At 45.7% G+C, this 22,896-nt stretch overlaps 2 non-coding genes across 2 annotated transcripts in view; both read right to left on the bottom strand.

The window, feature by feature from the left end:
* Nucleotides 1–81, bottom strand: part of TRNAS-AGA (transfer RNA serine (anticodon AGA)) — an 82-nt gene extending 1 nt beyond the window's left edge. The window contains exon 1 of the tRNA in view: nucleotides 1–81. This exon is cut by the window's left edge and continues 1 nt beyond it. This is a non-coding gene — a tRNA (tRNA-Ser).
* Nucleotides 82–458: 377 nt separating this feature from the next.
* TRNAQ-UUG (transfer RNA glutamine (anticodon UUG)) lies at nucleotides 459–530 on the bottom strand. The gene has a single exon. It is a non-coding gene; the product is annotated as a tRNA-Gln (tRNA).
* Nucleotides 531–22,896: the final 22,366 nt, after the last annotated feature.

The following is a 22,896-nucleotide window of genomic DNA, read 5'->3' as shown; positions in this document are numbered from 1 at the left end:
GTAGTAGACAGGATTTGAACCTGCGCGGGGAGACCCCAATGGATTTCTAGCCCATCGCCTTAACCACTCGGCCACGACTACAGACGTGCTTGAACTGCATTTTCAACTTTCCTCTTCTTCACCAAGCTAACATCTAAATGGTGAAAGTACAAATCCAGAACATCTCACAGAAAAAATATTTTTGAAAGAAATCAGCAGGTCACACTTACATTTAAACTCTTCATAATCTAATTCAAAGTGGAAACCATCATTCCACGGAACAATTGCCCATTCAAGCATTTATGACTTAGGGTCACGGGAAAAGAATGATTGCTTGACGTGGAATGAATGGTTATTCCTCTTGTTTCAACAATTAGCTTTTAATGCTCTCTTTGGGCCATGATTCTCTTTGATTGTTGGGTTGAATACGCAGCATGAGCAAAAGACAACACACCTATGAGTAGATAAAAAGACCAGGAAGGTTCCACCGAGATTTGAACTCGGATCACTGGATTCAAAGTCCAGAGTGCTAACCATTACACCATGGAACCCAGACAGGTGAAACGGTGAAAAGGTGAAAAGGTGAAAAGGTGAGACCTTTCCAAGTGGTCAAATGTTATGTTTTCGAAACTTGGTATCAAATGTCACGGTAGCAAAGGTAAACCTAGTCGTCAGGATTTGAACCTGCGCAGGGAGACCCCAATGGATTTCTAGTCCATCACCTTAACCACTCGGCCACGACTACAGATGGGCTTGAAATGCATGAAATGCATGAACTGCATGAACTGCATGAACAGCCACGACTACAGATGTGCTTGAATTGCATTTTCAACTTTCCTCTTCTTCACCAAGCTAACATCTAAATGGGGAACGTACAAATCCAGAACATCTCACAGAAAAAATATTTTGAAAGAAAACAGCAGGTTACACTTAAATTTAAACTCTTCATAATCTAATTCAAAGTGGAAACCATCATTCACGGGAAAAGAATAATCACTTGACGTGGAATGAATAGTTTTTCCTAGACTTGTGCACTAGAAAAATTTTCGTTTCATTTCGTTTCGTTTTTTCGTTTTGGAAAAAAATTTCGGTTCGGCAATATTTTCGGTTTTGATTTTTCGGATACATTCGGTATTCAGGTATTCGTTTTGTTTTCTTCGGATACATTCGGTATTCGGGTACATTCGGTAAATCTTTGTAGTCTTTTTTTGGACTTTAGCGATCCTAATAAATTATGGAAATACCTTTTTTATTAAAATTTCGCAGGGTATCATAAAAAAATCATAATAAAAAAGATACAGTGGTGATGGAAAAAATTGAATCTAACTAAATGTATCTTTTTTATTATGAAATGTTTATTCATTTTTAAACAGGGATCAATTTATGTGAGCGGGTAAAGCACTAAAAATGTAGCCGACAATAATGAAAATGTAGTGTGTGCGTGTTTTTCACTTTTTTTGAAATTTTTTTTTAGGTAGTACTACTACTCCCAGCATGGAACACACTCTTCCATGATGGGAGTAGTAGTTACCTGTACTAATTGACAGATCGCAGGGGTCCCTTGCGATCCTCTTGTATAATGTATAGATGCGGCGGCTGCTCTTCTATGGTCCCCTGCACTCACGTATATGTACACATATTCATATTTCCCGCAGAGCTGTGATTGGCCAGATGGTTCCAGCCAATCACAGCTCTCTGTGAGAAATAGGAATATGTGTATATATACGGCTGTGCAGGGGACCATAGGAGAGCGGCCGCCGCATTCATACATTATACAGGAGCATCACAGCGGCTGTCAGGAGTGATACCCGCAGTGATCTTTCCTTTACTACAAGTACTACTACTCCCAACATGGAGTACACTCTGCTCCATGCTGGGAGCTGTAGTACCTGCATTAATAGACAGATCGCAGCGGGTGTCAGAAGTTACACTCGCTGCCATATGTCTATTAATGCAGGTACTTCAGCTCCCAGCATGGAGCAGAGTGTGCTACATGTTGGGAGTATTAGTACCTGCAGTAAGGGACAGATCCCAGGGATGTCACTCCTCCTGACACCCGCTGCGATCGTCCTGATGTGAATGTCGGGATCAGCTGTTCTCAGGGCTACAGAGCCGGGAGAACAGCTGACGCTGAGCCATAGGTATACATCGTATATCTACTGCCCAGCAAGAACTTACAGTGAGCCTGCAATGTGTATACAGTATACACATTGCTGGATCACTTAACCCCTTGCTGAGCTGTGCGCTATGCGCAAGCCCAGCAAGGGAAGAGTTAACTTACACTGCTGGACAGTGTAGGTTAACCCTTTGGGCGGTATACACTTATACAGCTATCTATAGATAGCTGTATACAGTGTATACAGAAGACGAAGTCCAGCTTACTTCCCTCGAGTCCCGGGCCGGGTTCGTGTAGCTCCGCCCCCTAGTGATGACGTCATTAGGAGCGGAGCTACAGAAGGGAACAAGGCTAGTTAATCTGAAGCTCTGTTCACATTGTACGTTTTGTATAATGTGAACAGACCCTTCTGGCAGTGTCTACCCAGACAGGGAGACTCCAGCTGTTGCTAAACTACAACTCCCAGCATGCCCAGACAGCCAAAGGCTGTCTGGGCATGCTGGGAGTTGTAGTTTTGCACCAATTGGTGGCTCCCTGTTTGGGTAGACATTGCATCATGGGTGCTCTCCCCAGCGGACAGCGCCAAAAATGTCATAAAACATTTTTTGTGTTTTTTTTTTTTCTTCTCGTTTCAGATCCGTGTATGCAGAGGATTACTGCGGATTCGATGGATTACGGCAGATAATTTTTTTTCCCTTTAATAAAATGGTTAACGAGGGCTGTGGGGGAGTGTTTTTTTAAATAAAATAATTTTTCCAATGTGTTGTGTTTTTTTTAATTTTTATTGAATTTTCAGGGTTAGTAGCGGAAGCTGTCTTATTGACGGAATCCATTACTAGGCCAGGGCTTAGTGCTAGCCCCAAAAACAGCTAGCACTAACCCCCAATTATTACCCCGGTACCCACCGCCACAGGGGTGCCGGGAAGAGCCGGTACCAACAGGCCCGGAGCGTCAAAAATGGCGCTCCTGGACCTAGGCGGTAACAGGCTGGCGTTATTTAGGCTGGGGAGGGCCAGTAACAATGGTCCTCGCCCACCCTGGTAACGTCAGGCTGTTGCTGTTTGGTTGGTATTGTGCTGAGAATGAAAATACGGGGAACCCTATGCGTTTTTTTTTTTTTTATTTAAATAAAAAAATTAAAAAAAAAAACGCATAGGGTTCCCCGTATTTTCATTCTCAGCCAGATACCAACCAAACAGCAACAGCCTGACGTTACCAGGGTGGGCGAGGACCATTGTTACTGGCCCTCCCCAGCCTAAATAACGCCAGCCTGTTACCGCCTAGGCCCAGGAGCGCCATTTTGACGCTCCGGGCCTGTTGGTACCGGCTCTTCCCGGCACCCCTGTGGCGGTGGGTACCGGGGTAATAATTGGGGGTTAGCGCTAGCTGTTTTTGGGGCTAGCACTAAGCCCTGGCCTAGTAATGGATTCCGTCAATAAGACAGCTTCCACTACTAACCCTGAAAATTCAATAAAAAAAAAAAAAACACAACACATTGGAAAAATTATTTTATTTAAAAAAACACTCCCCCACAGCCCTCGTTAACCATTTTATTAAAGGAAAAAATAAATAATCAGCCGTAATCCATCGAATCCGCAGTAATCCTCTGCATACACGGATCTGAAACGAGAAGAAAAAAACACAAAAAATTGGTTATGACATTTTTGGCGTTGTCCGCTGGGGAGAGCACCCATGATGCAATGTCTACCCAAACAGGGAGCCACCAATTGGTGCAAAACTACAACTCCCAGCATGCCCAGACAGCCTTTGGCTGTCTGGGCATGCTGGGAGTTGTAGTTTAGCAACAGCTGGAGTCTCCCTGTCTGGGTAGACACTGCCAGAAGGGTCTGTTCACATTATACAAAACATACAATGTGAACAGAGCTTCAGATTAACTAGCCTTGTTCCCTTCTGTAGCTCCGCCCCTAATGACGTCATCACTAGGGGGCGGAGCTACACGAACCCGGCCCGGGACTCGAGGGAAGTAAGCTGGACTTCATCTTCTGTATACACTGTATACAGCTATCTATAGATAGCTGTATATAGTGTATACCGCCCAAAGGGTTAACCTACACTGTCCAGCAGTGTAAGTTAACTCTTCCCTTGCTGGGCTTGCGCATAACGCACAGCTCAGCAAGGGGTTAAGTGAGCCAGCAATGTGTATACTGTATACACATTGCAGGCTCACTGTAAGTTCTTGCTGGGCAGTAGATATACGATGTATACCTACGGCTCAGCGTCAGCTGTTCTCCCGGCTCTGTAGCCCTGAGAACAGCTGATCCCGACATTCACATAAGGACGATCGCAGCGGGTGTCAGGAGAAGTGACATCCCTGGGATCTGTCCCTTACTGCAGGTACTAATACTCCCAACATGGAGCACACTCTGCTCCATGCTGGGAGCTGTAGTACCTGCATTAATAGACATATCGCAGCGAGTATAACTTCTGACACCCGCTGCGATCTGTCTATTAATGCAGGTACTACAGTTCCCAGCATGGAGCAGAGTGTACTCCATGTTGGGAGTAGTAGTACTTGTAGTAAAGGAAAGATCACTGCGGGTATCACTCCTGACAGCCGCTGTGATGCTCCTGTATAATGTATGAATGCGGCGGCCGCTCCCCTATGGTCCCCTGCACGGCCGTATATATACACATATTCCTATTTCTCACAGAGAGCTGTGATTGGCTGGAACCATCTGGCCAATCACAGCTCTGCGGGAAATATGAATATGTGTATATATACGTTAGTGCAGGGGACCATAGAAGAGCGGCCGCCGCATCTATACATTATACAAGAGGATCGCAAGGGACCCCTGCGATCTGTCAATTAGTACAGGTAACTACTACTCCCATCATGGAAGAGTGTGTTCCATGCTGGGAGTAGTAGTACTACCTAAAAAATGTTTTGTGAAAAACACGCACACACTACATTTTTACTATTGTCGGCTACATTTTTAGTGATTTACCCGCTCACATAAATTGATCCCTGTTTAAAAATGAATAAACATTTCATAATAAAAATGATACATTTCATTAGATACAATTTTTTACATCACCACTGTATCTTTTTTATTATGATTTTTTTATGATACCCTACGAAATTTTTATAAAAAAGGTATCTCCATAAGTTTTTTAGGATCGCTAAAGTCAAAAAAAAGAATAAAAAGATTTACCGAATGTACCCGAATACCGAATGTATCCGAAAAATCAAACTATCTGTATCCTTTTTATTATCTTTGTTATCAGAATGAATTCTTCACGTTCGTTTACGGATAACGAATGCATTCGTTATTTACAGCATAAGGTCGGGAAATAACGAATGTATTCGTTACTTTGCTATTCGTGTTATCGTGGCTATTCGGGAATGTTCAAAATATGTTTTCGTGCATTCGGATCGGTCCGAATGCACGAAAACGGTAAAATTCGGTAATTTAGACATTTGTGCCGAACCGAATTGCACATGTCTAGTTTTTCCTCTTGTTTCAACAATTAGCTTTTAATGCTCTCTTCGGGCCATGATTCTCTTTGATTGTTGGGTTGAATACGCAGCATGAGCAAAAGACAACACATCTATGAGTAGATCGAAAGACCAGGAAGGTTCCACTGAGATTTGAACTTGGATCACTGGATTCAAAGTCCAGAGTGCTAACCATTACACCATGGAACCCAAACAGTCAAAAGGTGAAAAGGTGAAAAGGTGAAAAGGTGAAAAAGTTACTTCTACCATTTGAGAGATCTTTCCCGAGTTTCAGAGTGGTCAAACGTTACGTTTTCGAGACTTGGTATCAAATGTCACGGCAGCAAAGGTAAACGTAGTCGGCAGGATTTGAACCTGCGCAGGGAGAACCCAAAAAATTTCTAGTCCATCGCCTTAACCATTCGGCCACGACTACAGATGTGCTTGCAATGCATGAACGGCCACAACTACAGACGTCCGTGAAATGCATTTTCAACTTTCCTCTTCTTTAGAGATGAGCGAATTGAAGTTGACGAACCAGAATTCAATACGAATTTCATGAAAAATTTGATTCGCAACGAATGCGAATATCGCCGCGATTCGATCGCTTCATTAAACTCAATTCTACAGCATTCCAGGCTATTGGAGACCTAAGATGGCGGATCCACATGTGAGTACATGGGGCCGGGGATTATGGGAGGGCGGAAACAGCGGCGGGAATGAAGGAAGGCGGGCTGACCCTGAATCACATGTGAGATGCAGCCTATCAGTGTTCACTGATCCCTGTGATGTCACAGCCACTATATCATCGGCGGCCACTGGAGTACCCCTCTTAACCAGTGGTTCCCTCCCAACCAGGGTGCCTCCAGCTGTTACAAGACACACGGACTGCACTTATAGACCTTTTAATACTGTAGTTAGTCTTTTTTAAACTAGTTTTGTGAAGGAACTTAAGTTTTACACTGGAGTACCCCTTTTAACAAGCGGTTCCCTCCCAACCAGGGTGCCTCCAGCTGTTGTAAGACACAGACTGATATTTGAGTCCTAAAAAGGGCTTTTTTGGGTGCTGCCCTTGAAGCAGATGTTAGACTAGTGTGTTAGGAGTAAAGTGTACCCTGAATACACCACCTAGCAGCAACGTAGCTATCACTTTCCCTATTACAGCAGGAGCAGCTTCTCTTTCTCTCCACTTTCTAAGCCTGCAGCATGCCGAAAGAAGGTAAAATGGCGTACGTGCAGGAGTTAGGAGGGTCTGGAAGGGAGGGACTGCTGCTGATTGGCTGTAGTGTGTCTGCTGACTCTGACTCACAGGGTCAAAGTTTACCGCAATGTTAAAGTATAGGGGGCAAATCGAACTTCACATATGTTCGCCCGGAGATGCGAACGCGAACATGCTACGTTCGCCAGGAACTGTTCGCCGGCGAACAATTCGCAACATCTCTAGTATCCACCGGCTGGTGTTTTGCAAAAATACAGAGTTTTTTCTGCGTATAGTTAGGCATATTACTGCCCTCATCAGTGCATACCGCATAGGTACATCCAAGTATTGTTTCATTTAGTACCTGTTAATCTGTCAAGGGCCTACATACTGTGAAAGGACAGCCGTAAGTAATCACCTGCTGCTGTTCTAGACAAATACTGTTTAACCCCTTAAGGACCCAGCCATTTTACACCTTAGGACCCGGCAATTTTTTGCACATCTGACCACTGTCACTTTAAACATTAATAACTCTGGAATGCTTTAGTTATCATTCTGATTCCAATATTGTTTTTTCGTGACATACTCTACTTTAACATAGTGGTAACATTTTGTGGAAACTTGCATCCTTTCTTGGTGAAAAATCCCCAAATTTGATGAAAAATTTGAAAATGTTGCATTTTTCTTACTTTGAAGCTCTCTGCTTGTAAGGAAAATGGATATTCCAAATAATTAATTTTTTTATTCACATATACAATTAAGTCCACTTTATGTTTGCATCATAAAATTGACGTGTTTTTACTTTTGGAAGACACCAGAGGGCTTCAAAGTTCAGCAGCAATTTTCCAATTTTTCACAAAATTTCCAATCTCACAATTTATCAGGGACCAGTTCAGGTTTGAAGTGGATTTGAAGGGTCTTCATCTTAGAAATTCCCCACAAATTACCCCATTATAAAAACTGCAACCCCCAAAGTATTCAAAATTACATTCAGTCAGCGTTTTAACCCTTTAGGTGTTTCACAGGAATAGCAGCAAAATGAAGGATAAAATTCACAATCTTCCTTTTTTACACTCGCATGTTCTTGTAGACCCAATTTTAGAATTTTTACAAGTGGTAAAAGGAAAAAATGTATACTTATATTTGTAGCCTAATTTCTCTCGAGTAAGCACATACCTCATATGTCTATGTAAAGTGTTTGGCGGGCGCAGTAGAGGGCTCAGAAGTACAGGGGCGACAAGGGAATTTTGGAAATAGGACAAAATGCCCCCCAAAATTTGTAACCCCATCTCTTCTAAGTATGAAAATACTCCATGTTAGGATGTAAAATGCTCTGCGGGCGAACTACAATGCTCAGAAGAGAAGGAGTCACATTTGGCTTTTGAAAAGCAAATTTTTCTGAAATGGTTTTTGGGGGCATGTTGCATTTAGGAAGCCCCTATGGTGCATGGTGCCAGAGCAGCAAAAAAAAAAAAAAAACACATGGCATACCATTTTGGAAACTAGACCCCTTGAGGAACGTAACAAGGAATAAAATGAGCCTTAATACCCCACAGGTGTTTCACGACTTTTGCATATGTAAAAAAAAAATAAAAAAATTTACTAAAATGTGTGTTTCCCCCCAAATTTCACATTTTTGCAAGGGTTAATAGCAGAAAATACCACCCAAAATTTGTAACCCCATCTCTTCTGAGTATGGAGGTACCCCATAAATTGACCTGAAGTGCACTACGGGCGAACTACAATGCTCAGAAAAGAAGGAGTCATATTTGGCTTTTTGAGAGCAAATTGTGCTCGGGGGGCATGTAAGCATTTAGGAAGCCCCTATGGTGCCAGGACAGCAAAATAACCCCCACATGGCATACCATTTTGGAAACTAGACCCCTTGAGGAACGTAACAAGGGGTACAGTGAGCATTTACCCCCCACTGGTGTCTGTCAGATCTTTGGAACAGTGGGCTGTACAAATTTTTTTATTTGCACAGACCACTGTTCCAAAGATCTGTCAGACACCAGTGGGGGGTAAATTCTCACTGCACCCCTCATTACATTCCATGAGGGGTGTAGTTTCCAAAATGGGGTCACATGTGGGGTTTTGTTTTTTTTGCGTTTGTCAAAACCGCTGTAACAATCAGCCACCCCTGTGAAAATCACCTCAAATGTACATGATGCATTCTCCCTTCTGGGCCTTGTTGTGCGCCCCCAGAGCACTTTGCGCCCACATATGGGGTATCTCCGTAGTTGGGAGAAATTGCATTACAAATTTTGGGGGGCTTTTTTCCCTTTTACCTCTTGTCAAAATGAAAAGTATAGGGCAACACCAGCATGTTAGTGTAAAAAATTTATTTTTTTACACTAACATGCTGGTATAGACCCCAACTTCACCTTTTCATAAGGGGTGAAATGAGAAAAAGCCCCTCAAAATTTGTTAGGCAATTTCTCCCTAGTACAGCGATACCCCATATGTGGCCCTAAACTATTGCCTTGAAATACGACAGGAAGTGAGAGAGCGCCATGCGCATTTGAGGCCTGAATTAGGGATTTGCATAGGGGTGGACATAGGGGTATTCTACGCCAGAGATTCCCAAACAGGGTGCCTCCAGCTGTTGCAAAACTCCCAGCATGCTTGGACAGTCAACGGCTGTCCGGCAAAACTGGGAGTTGTTGTTTTGCAACAGCTGGAGGCTCCATTTTGGAAACTGTGGCGTACCATACATTTTTCATTTTTATTGGGGAGGGGGGCTGTGTAGGGGTATGTGTATATGTAGTATTTTTTTACTTTTTATATTGTGTTAGTGTAGTGTAGTGTCTTTAGGGTACAGTCCCACGGGCCGGGGATTACAGCGTGTTTCCCACTGCGAGTTTGAGCTGCCACGCAAAATTTGCTGCATCACAAACTTGCAGCCTGATACACACTGTAAGCCCCCTTCCCATGTGAATGTACCCTGTACATTCACAGGGGGGGGGGAACCTCCAGCTGTTGCAAAACTACAACTCCCAGCATGCACAGTCTATCAGTGTATGCTGGTAGTTATAGTTTTGCAACAGCTGGAGGCACACGGGTTGGGAAACACTGAGTTAGGAAACAGACAATGTTTCCCAACTAGTGTGCCTCCAGTTGTTGCAAAACCACAACTCCCAAACATTCTCAGGCATGCTGGAAGTAGTAGTTTAGCAACATCTTTAGAGCCAGATGTTGCCAAACTACAACTCCCAGCATAATTGGAGTTGTAGTTTTGCAACATCTGGAGGAATACAGTTTGCAGACCACTAATACAGTGGTTCCCAATCGGTGCCCTTCCAGATGTTGCAAAACTACAACTCCCAGTATGCCAAAACTGTCCAGGCATGCTGGGAATTGTAGTTCTGCAACATCTGAAGGGCCAGATGTTACAGAACTACAACTTCCAGCATGCCTGGACAGTAAGGGCATGCTGAGGATGTGTAGTTTTGCAACATCTGGAAGGGCACAGTGGTCTCCAAACTTTGGACCTCCATATGTTGCAAAACTGCAACTCCCAGCATGCCCAGATGCCAAGGGCTGTCTGGGCATGCTGGAAGTTGTAGTGTAAGGGGACCAGATGGAGCAGTCCAGATCGGATTACGGCGGTCTGGACTGCTGCAAAGGTCCCGCAACGCCGCCGAAGATCCACTCAGCTGTCGCCACCGCCGCCGTCTCCGCCGCCGGGATCCGGGTCTTCAGGGACGAGGTAAGTACCGGGGCCGGGCCCCAGCACTCCCCCGTCCCCCGCCACGTCCTTCGGTCTTCCTCCCGTTCTTTCCGGACTTCCAGGGGCCGGGCACGGCGGGAGGAAGTAACCTCCCCCCCTGCGATTGGTCGGTTAGCTAACCGAGGAATCGCAGGGGATAGGAGGAGGTGGCAGGCTTGCCACCTCGCTCCTATACTTCAGCATGGTCCTGGCTGTCTGTGACAACCGGGATCATGCTAAATTACCGGGTGGTCGGGCCCCAGAGACCTGATCAGCCCGGTATCGCCGCAGATCGCAGGGGCGATTTCCCTCGCGATTTGCGACGATCGCCGACATGGGGGGCAGACATGGCCCCCCTCGGCGTTTGCCCTGGATGCCTGATGAAGCATTTCAGCAGGCATCCGCTTCCGATCGGTGCGCGGCAGGGACCGGAAAACGCCAGGACGTATTGGGACGTCCTGGGTCCTTGAAGTCCAGGGTGCGGGGACGTCCTCGTATGTCCTGGGTCTTTAAGGGGTTAAAGAGTAGTGTAGCGTATTGTAATATCCTCATAAACACACTAAGTATGTCAGGCAGAGAAGTGCCAGGATGTGCACAGAGGAGTGGCAGAGGCCTAAATACTTCAGGCAGAGTTGGCAGCAGACTTGGGGTGAGTGGCAGCAGGAGTCGCAGCGAGAGGCCTTAGCTCCCGTTATCAGCCAGCGGTCGTGTCTCCGCCAGCAACCCATCTGCCATCGTCGATTGGCTAAGACGCTCATCCACATCATCACAAGTGACAACTGACACCCCCAGTCAACAGTCGGTGCGTTCCTCAGACACAACCCTCAGTTGGCATGGCCCGGGAGCAGTCCCTGTCCTCCCATTGCCTTTGTCCTATGCTGTTGCCTCTCCTAAAGAAGTAACTTATGCTGTGGGTTCAGCTCCACTATTTACTGAGGATGATCTAATAGAGGACAGTCAGCAGCTACTGGACCGCCAAGAAGGGGAGGAGACTGGCGCCGCTTGCTCCGCTAGGCGGCCAAGTAGTGATGCGGAGAGTGACGTGGGTGGCGGTGTTGCAAGGGTTCAGGGTCCTGAAACAGACACTGTTGGGGAACCTGAGGAGGACATCAGTGACGTGCACACCCCTGTGGATGATGATGAAGCCGATTGCAATTGGGAGCTGGGTGCAGAAGGGGCTTCATCATCATCAGGTGAAGAGAGTTGCAGGTTGCCCTTGAGGCAGCAAGGCGGTAGCACGGTTGGCAGTCAGCTTGGTGGCAGTAGTGGAAATTGAGGAGCCAAACGTGCCCGAGGGAGACCACCTGCTTCGCGGCAGCCTACCTTTCCGGGAGGTAGTGGAACAGGGGTTCCTGGAGACGGCGCCAGTAGCAGTCAATTAGTGCGGACTGCTGGTGGGAAAATCAGCTGCTCGGCGGTGTGGAAGTTTTTCATAAGGCATCCGGAAGAGGTTCACGTAGCCACATGCAAGATCTGTCGGCAGAAGGCGAAGCGTGGCCAGGGTTCCAATGTCAGCACCACGGCCCTGCTTCGCCACCATAAAGCGGTCTGGGAGAACTGTGGCTTTGATGTAGTGGTCCAGCCTGCTGCATCACCCAGTGGCCATCCACTCCCTCCTTCATCCAGCCAAGGCTCCACCACCTCAGCCGAAGGGAGCTGTGTGTCAAACCCTCCTTCTGTCGCTCCTGCTTCTTCCGCTTTTAGTCAGCCATTTCGCCAACAATCCATCGGCGAAGCCATGTCTAAGAGACAACAGTATGCGCCTACTCAACCAACGGTGCAGAAGTTGAATCTGCTCCTGTCCAAGTTGCTGGTGTTGCAGTCCCTCCCTTTTCAAGTGGTGGACTCTGGTGGACTTCACCTTTCAGAGAATTGATGGCTTGTGCCGAGCCGAGGTGGAGAGTCCCAAGCCGTCATTTCTTTGCGAAGAAGGCAGTACCAGCCCTGCATAAGTTTGTACAATAGAAGGTGGGCCAGTCCTTGAGCCTGTCGGTGTGTTCAAAAGTGCACGGCAGCGTTGACGTGTGGAGCTGTTACTACGGCAGGGACAATACTTGTCTTTTACGGCCCACTGGGTAAATGTGGTTCCTGCACAGCCACAACAGCAACTTGGACAGGTCACACCGCTTCCTCCTCCAGGCAGTTGGTCCTTCGCTCCCAGGCAGTTGGTCCTATTACAGTGTGCGACGCTGCCTCCTCATCCTCCACCGTGTCCTCGGCCTCCACTGCATGTCCAAATCTCGCTGGCCCTTCATCGTACCATATGTGTAGGGCACGGCGGTGTCAAGCTGTTCTTCACATGGTTTGCCTTGGCGAACTGAGTCACACAGGGGAGGAACTGCTAAAGTTCATTCGTAAAGAAATCCGAGTATTGCGTACTCCACGAAATCTGAAAATGGTAACCATGGTGAGCGACAACGGGAAGAACATTATGTTCGCGCTGCGACAAGGAAGTGTTGAATCTGGTTGTCAAGCACTTCCTCAAGTCTTCATCCCATTTGCAAAACATCCTGAAAATGGCAAGGAAACTGTGCATGCACTTCAGCCACTTGTACACCGCCAAGCACACTTTCCTTTAGCTGCAGCGTCAGAACGGTATCCCATAACATAGTCTTATTTGTGACGTTGCCACGCGTTGGAATTCCACCCTCCATATGTTGGACAGACTATACGAACAAAGAAAAGCCATCACCGATTTCTTGATGATCCAAGCAGATAGGAGTAATCCCCTGTGTAACTTCAATGTGAACCAGTGGCAGCTCATACGTGACACCTGCCGTTTGCTGAGGCCCTTTGAGGAAGCCACATTATTTGTGAGTTGCCTGAATTACACCATGAACGACATAATTCCACTCCTACATTTCCTACAACAAATGATTGAAACCATTGCTGGTCACGGCAATGGAGACATTGCGCCTACATCTCAAGGCTACATGAGCCTTGTGGGGGCTGAACTGGAGGAGGAGGATGATAAGGGGCAGAGCGGAGCACAGTTTAGGTTGGATGAGATGGCCGGTGTTTCTAGTCAGGAGACAGGAGAGGAGGAGCAGGAGCAGCCAGAGGAGCTGCAGGGTTATGAGGAAATTGAGACAGAGGACCCAGACACACCGTGGCAGTATGCAGTGGAGATGGAGGCAGGTTGTCCCTCCGAGTCACTCGCGCAAATGGCACGATGCATGCTCAGTAGCCTGCGTAGTGACCCCCGAATTGTAAAAATTAGTCAGCGGGATGACTTCTTGATCTCCACCTTATTAGACCCTTGCTACCGTCCCAAAATGGGGGCCTTTTTTACACCCACTGAGAGGGAGGACAAACTGACCTACTACAGAGAGATTCTACGTAGTCAGTTGGCTGATGCCTGTCGGCCACATGGTCCATCCACTCGCAGGACTGACTTGGGGGGCCCTCTGCGCTCACCTTCCACTATCATGGCTGCTGGGGAGGGGTGGCCGGAGCAGTACCAGCTCAATCAGCAGCAACCTGAGTCTACAGTCGCTGTTGAGTAGCTTTCTTCACCCGCATAGTGAAGCAACTCATCAGCAGCAGGTAGACATGGAGCTTTCATTTTTTCTCCAACTTAGAGTTAAAGGTGTACTCCGCCCCTAGACATCTTATCCCCTATCCAAAGGGATAGCCGCTGCGGCACCGCGCTATCATTACTGCACAGAGCGAGTTCTCTCTGCACGTAATGATGGGCAATACAGGGGCCGGAGCATCATTATGTCACTGCTCAACCCCTCGTGACGTCACGGTCCACCCTCCTCAATACAAGTCTATGGGAGGGGGCATGGCGGTCGTCACGCCCCCTGCCATAGACTTGCATAAAGGGGACGGGCCGTGATTTCACAAGGGGCGGAGCCATGACGTCACGCTGCTCCGTCCCCTGTATCGCCGGTCATTACGCACAGAGCGAACTCGCTCTGTGCAGCAATGATAGCGCAGTGCCGCAGCGGTGATCCCAGGGGTCCCTAGCAGCAGGACCGCAGCGATTAGACATCTTATCCCCTATCCTTTGGATAGGGGAAAAGATGTCTAGGGGCGGAGTACCCCTTTAAGGTCCCCTCAGCCAGTGCCTGATCTGTGACCTTCAATAAAAATGCAGCCAAAAACTGTTTGAGCATGTTCTCAGAATCTATCACCTGGAGAGAGGCTCTTATGTAGACGAGGTGGCCGAGTGGTTAAGGCGATGGACTGTTAATCCATTGTGCTCTGCATGCATCAGTTCAAATCTCATTCTCATCTGTTTCTTCTGCTTCTTAAGACATTGCACCTTGCCTTGTAGATTCTTTACTGTCAGTATATGCAGTTTTCTATTTTCGATCCAGAAAGGTGCCTCATGTGACCTATCAACCAGGCATTAGTAATCCCTCATTGTTTTTCCATTTCTCTTGCATGGTGCTTAAAGGGGTTATCTAGGAAAAAACTTTTTTTATATATCAACTGACTCCAGAAAGTTAAACAGATTTGTAAATTACTTCTATTAACCCCTTAAGGACTCAGCCCATTTTGGCCTTAAGGACTCAGACAATTTAATTTTTACGTTTTCATTTTTTCCTCCTCGCCTTCTAAAAATCATAACTCTTTTATATTTTCATCCACAGACTAGTATGAGGGCTTGTTTTTTGCGCGACCAGTTGTCCTTTGTAAAGACATAACTCATTATATCATAAAATGTATGGCGCAACCAAAAAACACTATTTTTGTGGGGAAATTAAAACGAAAAACGCAATTTTGCTAATTTTGGAAGGTTTTGTTTTCACGCCGTACAATTTCTGGTAAAAATGACATGTGTTCTTTATTCTGAGGGTCAATACGATTAAAATGATACCCATTATTATATACTTTTCTATTATTGTTGCGCTTAAAAAAAATCACAAACTTTTTAACCAAATTAGTACGTTTATAATCCCTTTATTTTGATGACCTATAACTTTTTTATTTTTCCGTATAAGCGGCGGTATGGGGGCAAATTTTTTGCGCCATGATCTGTACTTTTTTTTGATACCACATTTGCATATAAAAAACTTTTAATACATTTTTTATAATTTTTTTTTTTATAAAATGTATTAAAAAAGTAGGAATTTTGGACTTTTTAAATTTTTTTTCGTTCACGCCGTTCACCGTACGGGATCATTAACATTTTATTTTAATAGTTCGGACATTTACGCACGCGGCGATACCAAATATGTCTATAAAAAATGTTTTTTACGCTTTTTGGGGGTCTAATAGGAAAAAACGGACGTTTTACTTTTTTATTGGGGGAGAGGATTTTTCACTTTTTTTTTACTTTTACTTTTACATTTTTTTACATTTTTTTTTACACTTGAATAGTCCCCATAGGGGACTATTCATAGCAATACCATGATTGCTAATACTGATCTGTTCTATGTATAGGACATAGAACAGATCAGTATTATCGGTGATCTTCTGCTCTGGTCTGCTCGATCACAGACCAGAGCAGGAGACGCCGGGAGCCGCACGGAGGAAGGTGAGGGGACCTCCGTCCGGCGTTCTGAATGATCGGATCCCCGCAGCAGCGCTGCGGGCGATCCGATCATTCATTTTAATCGCGAACTGCCGCAGATGCCGGGATCCGTATTGATCCCGGCACCTGAGGGGTTAATGGCGGACGCCCGCGAGATCGCGGGCGTCGGCCATTGCCGGCGGGTCCCTGGCTGCGATCAGCAGCCGGGATCAGCCGCGCATGACACGGGCATCGCTCCGATGCCCGCGGTTATGCTTAGGACGTAAATGTACGTCCTGGTGCGTTAAGTACCACCTCACCAGGACGTACATTTACGTCCTGCGTCCTTAAGGGGTTAAAAAATCTTAATCCTTTCAGTACTTATGAGCTGCTGAAGTTGAGTTGTTATTTTCTGTCTAAGTGCTCTCTGATGACACGTGTCTCGGGAACCGCCCAGTATAGAAGCAAATCCCCATAGCAAACCTCTTTTACTCTGTGCAGTCCCCAAGACAAGCAGAGATGTCAGCAGAGAGCACTGTTACCAGACAGAAAACAATAACTCAACTTCAGCAGCTGATAATTATTGAAAGGATTAATATTTTTTAATAGAAGTAATTTACAAATCTGTTTACCTTTCTGGAGCCAGTTGATATAAAAAAAAAAGGTTTTTCCTGGAATACCCCTTTAATGCTATCCTATAAAGAAGATGAGGACATTGCCTTCTTTTTGGCATTCAGCCAGCATACATATTTTTGACTTTGCTCGGACATTCTTAGGACTGTGGGATAGACAAGTTTGAAGTCAGATTGAACGTCTACTTCTTGGTATGAAAAGCTCAAAATTGCAAAGAAAGAAAGACGCTGCTGAGATTCAAACTCAGATTGTCCTTTTTATAAGACAATGGTGAACAGGGCGGGCTTCTGGTTCAGGAATTCATCAGCGCTGACCGGGAGAAGTTGCCTGATGAAGCCACGCATGCGTGGTGAAATGCGTTGCATTATCCACAATAAAATCCTCTCTCAAGGTATCCTACCTGTCTGATGTCCTTCTCCCGGTCAGCGCCGATGAATTCCTGAACCAGAAGCCCGCCCTGTTCACCATTGTCTCATATCAGGAAGGCTGCAGATCCGGATTATTACCTACGGACCACCATTGTTGTGTATGGGCTACACAACTATGTCGGGTGAGTGGTGATTCTTCCCCCTACATTGTAGTGATTTTACTCCACAAGGAGTGCCTCCGTCTTTTCTCTTTCCTCTACTTTTTATAAGACAGGCACTTTAACCAACTAAGCCACAGCACCACACCCAAAAGTCAGAAAATGGGAATTGCTATGCAATGATTAAAATGTCTACAAAATGCTTAGCATTGACAGATCGGTTGCAGCTTGCATTTTTTGAGTTATGGTCCACTCAGCCAGTGCTTAATATGTGACCTTCAATGAAAATGCAGCCAAAGACTTGTTCACCATGTTGTGAGAATGTCTCACCTGGAGTGGTTGCCTTATACAGAAGGGGTAGCCGAGGGGTTAAATCGATGAACTGCTAATCCATTGTGCTCTGCATGCCTCTTCCAACTTGGTATTTTGCTTTGAAGATTTTTTATTGTCTTCGCAGGCAGTGGATGCCCCCACAATGGGAGTTTTCTATTTCCAATCCAGAAGGGTGCGTTACCTGACCTATCAACCAGGCCAAGGTAATTCTACTTTGTTTTTTGATTCCTCTTGCATGGTGCTTAATGCTATCCTATAAAGAAAATGAGGACATTTCCTTCTTTTGGACGTTTAGCCAGCATCCATATTTTTTACTTTTCTTGGAATTTCTTAGGGCTGTGGGATAGACAGTTTTGATGTCGGATAGGATTGAACGTCTGCTTTTTGGTATGAAAAGCTTAAAACTGAGGAAAAGAAAAGCACTGCTGAGATTCAAACTCAGAATCTCCTGTTTATTGAACAGGCGCCTTAAAGAACTAAGCCACAGCGCCATGTGAAAGCCAGCAGAAAAGCCAGCAGAAAAGCCAGCAGAAAAGCCAAAAAATGGGAATCTCTACTCATATTTCTACAAATGTTGTGCATTGATGGAGTGGTTGCAGCTTGCATTTTTTCACCAACTTGGAGTTAAGGTCCCTTCAACCAGTGCCTGATCTGGGACCTTCAATAAAAAAGCAGCCAAAAACTTTTTGACCATATTCTCAGAACCTATATATCACCTGGAGATAGGTATTTATGTAGATGAGGTGGACAAGTGGTTTAGGTGATGGACTGCTATTCCATTGTGCTCTGCATGCATGGTTTTGAAGCCCATCTTTGTCGGCTTCTTACAACTTGCCTTTTAGATTTTTTATTGTCAGCACAGACAGTGGATGCCCCCACCTTGGCAGTTTTCTATTTTCGATCCAGAAGGGTGAGTCATGTGACCTATCAACCAGGCATTAGGGCCCCAGCAACTTGGACAGGAACACATTCATCTTCTGCGCCGTTGGATAAGTGGGCACATGCTGCTATAAGCTGCTGCTGTGAAAAAGCTTGTACTGGTATCTTAAAATCGAGCTGGCGGTCCTCCGCGAGGTGAGCTACCACCTGTTCCAGCCCCTGCCTCTCAGCCCCCTCCCCGCCGGACTGTTAAACTGTGAATGTTTCATTTAATCAGTATTAATCAGTTTTGGTTCATTGTTATCGCTCAAACCTGTTTCATTGGATTCTTGTGGTAATTCCACAGGTAATATATGACACCGACCATAGGGCCTCACAATGAAAAGATTGAAGAGAATTTTTCAAATTGAAATTGAAGATTTTGTTTAGATTCACAAGTTTAATGTCCCAGGTACACCAAGTGTTTACTTTGAACTAATACTGCATGGCCACAAAACCCAATATAATGAGGTCACATGGCTGCACAATGACAGAGTCTAGAAGTGTCAGCAACCTGACGAGATCATAGGGCCTCACAATTGAAAAGATTGAAGATATTTTTTAAATAAAAAATTGAAGATTTTAAATAGATTAACATTTTAAAAGTTTAATTTAATGTGACAAGAGCATGAGGAGACATATGGTGGCAGAATGACACAGCCTGGAGGTGGCAGAAGCATGAGGAGACCATATAGTGGCAGAATGACCCAGCCCATAGGTTGCAGCAGCATGACGAGACCATAGGGCCTCACAATTGAAAAGATTAAAGATGTTTTTCTAACATTTAAATTGAAGATTTTAAATAGATTAACATTTTAAAAGTTTAATTTAATGTTCCTTGTGGCAGAATGACACAGCCTGGAGGTGGCAGCAGTCTGACAAGATCATAGGGTCTCACAATTTAAAAGATTGAAGATATTTTTTTAAATTTAAATTAAAGATTTCAAATAGCTTAACATAAACAGTTTTATTTAATGTGCCATGAGGAAAACACATGGCCACGGTGTGTCTGGGTCCTCTGTCTCGTCTTCCTCATTACCCTGTAGCTCCACAGCCTGTTCCTGCTCCTCCTCTCCTCCTCAGATGATTATAAAAACCACCCATTTTGCAAAATCTTGCTTGTGCTCCACTGTTTCCATCCTCTTCAACCTCCAGTACAGCCCCCACAGGGCTCATGTGGCCATGAGATGTAGGCGCCACGTCTCCAGTGTCCTGACCAGCCATCATTTCCAATTTCCAGTTTTCGTTAAGTAAGCCATAATTCGATTTCTTGATCTATCACTTTTAGCAGTTCCTCTCCTATGTGACTCCTGTGTGACAAGGCAAACCATGTGAACAACAGCATGACACCACCGTGCTCTGCACACATGGAAGGCTGGTGGGGCACTGAGACTTGTCCGTGCAGTGAACGCTGAGGGCACTGTGAAGGATGAGGAGGCAGAGTTGCACACTGTCGCAGGACCAACGGCCTGGAAGCGTGGAGGTCCAAGTTGGTGTTGTGGCTGTGTAGAAACCACATTCACCCAGTGGGCCATAAAGGACATGTATTGTCCCTGACTGTTATTATAGCTCACACGTCGGCGCTGCCGTGCACTTTGGTAAACACCTGCACGCTCAAGGACTGGCCCACCTTCTGTTCCACATAATTGTGCAGGGCTGGTACTGCCTTATTCACAAAGAAATGACCATCTCTCTCATCTCGGCTCAGCACAAGCCATCAGTTCTCTGAAAGGTGCAGAGTCCACCACTTGAAAAGGAAGGGACTGCAGCACCAGCAACTTGGAGAGGAGCACATTCAGCTTCTGCACCATTGGATGGGTGGGCACATACTGTTGTCTCTGACATGGCTTCGCCGATGGATTGCTGGCGGAATGACTGACTCGAAGTAGGAGGAGCAGGAGCATCTGGACCCACAAAAGATGGGTATAACACACATCTCCCTTCGGCTGAGGGGGTGGAGCCTTGGCTGGCTGAAAGATGGTGTGCCACTGGTTGATGCAGCAGGCTGGACCACTGCATCGGAGCCACGGTTCTCCCAGGCCTCTTTATGGTGATGCTACATATATTGATGCCGGACCGTGGTGCCAATATTGGGGCCCTGGCCATGCTTCACCTTCTGCCGAAACATCTTGCATGTGGCCAGGTTAACATCCTCGGATGCATGATTAAAAACTTCCTCACCGCCGAGTAGCTGATTTTCCCACCAAAAGTCCGTACTGATTGACTGCTACTGCCGCCAACTCTAGGAACCCCTGTTCCACTACCTTCCGGGAAGGTAGGCTGCCGCAAAGCAGGTGGTCTCCCCCGGGCACGTTTGGCTCCATACTTCCCACTCACGGCAACTTGCAACCCTCGTCTCCTGATGACGATGAAGCCCCTTCTGCACCCAGCTACCAAGTCATCAGCTTCATCATCATCGATTTGTGTCTACTTATCACTGATGTCCTCCTCAGGTTCCACAACATTGTCTGCTTCAGGAGTCTGAACACTCGAAACACCACCTCCCATGCCACTCTCCTCATCACTACTTGCTCACCTAGCGGAGGAAGCAGCGGGTGTCTCCTCCACTTCTTGGCTGGGCAGTAGCTGCTGACTGTCCTCTAGTAGATCGTCCTCACTAAATAGTGGAGCTGAACCAACAGCAGACAATACTTTTGTGGGGGAGGGAACAGCATAGGACAGAGGCTATTGGAGGACAGGGACTGAGGGTTGTGTCTGAGGAATCCACCGACTGTTGACTGGGGGTGTTAGATGTCACCTGTGATGCAGTGGATGACCGAGTTAACCAGTCAATGATGGCAGATGGGTTGCTGGTTGAGACACGACCGCTAGCTGATATCAGGAGCTCAGGCCTCTCACTGTAACTCCTGCTGCCACTCGCCCCAAGCCTGCTGCGACCTCTGCCTGCGCCTGATGAATTAAGGCCTCTGCCACTCCACTGTGCACGTCGAGGAGGAGGACAATACGTTCCACTATGCTTAAAACTGTATTTGGCTACAAAAGCAGGTGTGTAGTTTTGTCTGGCCTTTCAGAGTAACTAGGCCCAAATTAGTTTAACCCCTTAAGGACCCAGCCAATTTTCACTGTAGGACACAGCCATTTTTTTGCACATCTTACCACTGTCACTGGGATGCTTTTACCTTTCATTCTGATTACGAGATTGTTTTTTCGTGACATATTCTACGTTATGTTAGGGGTAAAATTTTGTTGATACTTGCATCATTGAAAATTTTGCATTTTTTTTAACTTTGAAGCTCTCTGCTTATAAGGAAAATGAATATTCCAAATAAATTATATATTGATTCACATATACAATATGTCTACTTTATTTTTCCATCATAAAGTTGACATGTTTTTACTTTTGGAAGACATCAGAAGGCTTCTAAGTATAGCAGCAATTTTCCAATTTTTCAAAAAATTTTTCATTTTCACGGACCACTGTTCCAAAAATCTGCCAGACCCCTGTGGGGTGTAAATGCTCACTGTACCCCTTATTGCATTACATGAGGGGTGTAGTTTCCAAAATGGGGTCACATGTGGGTATTTATTTTTTTTGCGTTTATGTCAGAACCGCTGTAAAATCAGCCACCCCGGTGCAAATCACCAATTTAGGCCTCAAATGTATATGGTGCGCTCTCACTGCTGAGCCTTGTTGTGCCCCCGCCGAGCATTTTACGGCAACATATGGGGTATTTCTGTACTCAGGAGAAATTGCGTTACAAATTTTGGGGGTCTTTTTTTCCTTTTAACGCTTGTGAAAATTAAAAGTATGGGGCAACACCAGCATGTTAGTGTAAAAAAGAAAACATTTTACACTAACATGCTGGTGTAGACCTGCTCTTTACCTTTTCATAAGGGGTAAAAGGAGAAATAAAAAACTAAATTTGTTAGGCAATTTCTCCTGAGTACCGAGATACCACATATGTGGCCCGAAACTATTTCCTTGAAATACGGCAGGGCTCCAAAGCGAGAGAACGCCATGCGCATGTGAGGCCTATTTGGGGGATTTGCATCTGCCACCAAAATACCCTACGGCAGTGTATCGCAAACAGTGTGTCTCCAGCTGTTGCAAAACTCCCAGCATGCCTTGACAGTCAATGGCTGTCTGGTAATGCTGGGAGTTGTTGTTTTTCAACAGCTGGAGGCTCCTTTTTGGAAACATTGCTGTACAAGACATTTTTTTTTATTGGGGGGGGGGGGGACTGTGTAGGGGTATATGTAGTGTTTTACTTTTTATATTGTGTAGGTGTAGTGTAGTGTTTTTAGGGTGCATTCACACGGTTGGGTTTACAGTGAGTTCCTCGCTGGGAGTTTGAGCTGCGGCAGTAAATTTGGCACATCTCAAACTTGCAGCACAAAACACACTGTAAACCCGCCTGTGTGAATGTACCCTGTACATTCACATGGGGGGGGGGGCAAACCTCCAGCTGTTGCAAAACTACAACTCCCAGCATGCACTGACAGACCATACATGCTGGGAGTTGTAGTTATGCAACAGCTGGAGGCACATTGGTTGCGCAACATTGAGTGTTTGTTACTTAACTCAGTGTTTTGCAACTAGTG

The sequence above is a fragment of the Hyla sarda genome, chromosome 6, assembly GCF_029499605.1.
Source record: "Hyla sarda isolate aHylSar1 chromosome 6, aHylSar1.hap1, whole genome shotgun sequence".
In the NCBI taxonomy this organism is placed as follows: domain Eukaryota; kingdom Metazoa; phylum Chordata; class Amphibia; order Anura; family Hylidae; genus Hyla; species Hyla sarda.
Note: the sequence above shows the minus strand (reverse complement) of the source record. Positions and strands in the feature narration are given on the sequence as shown.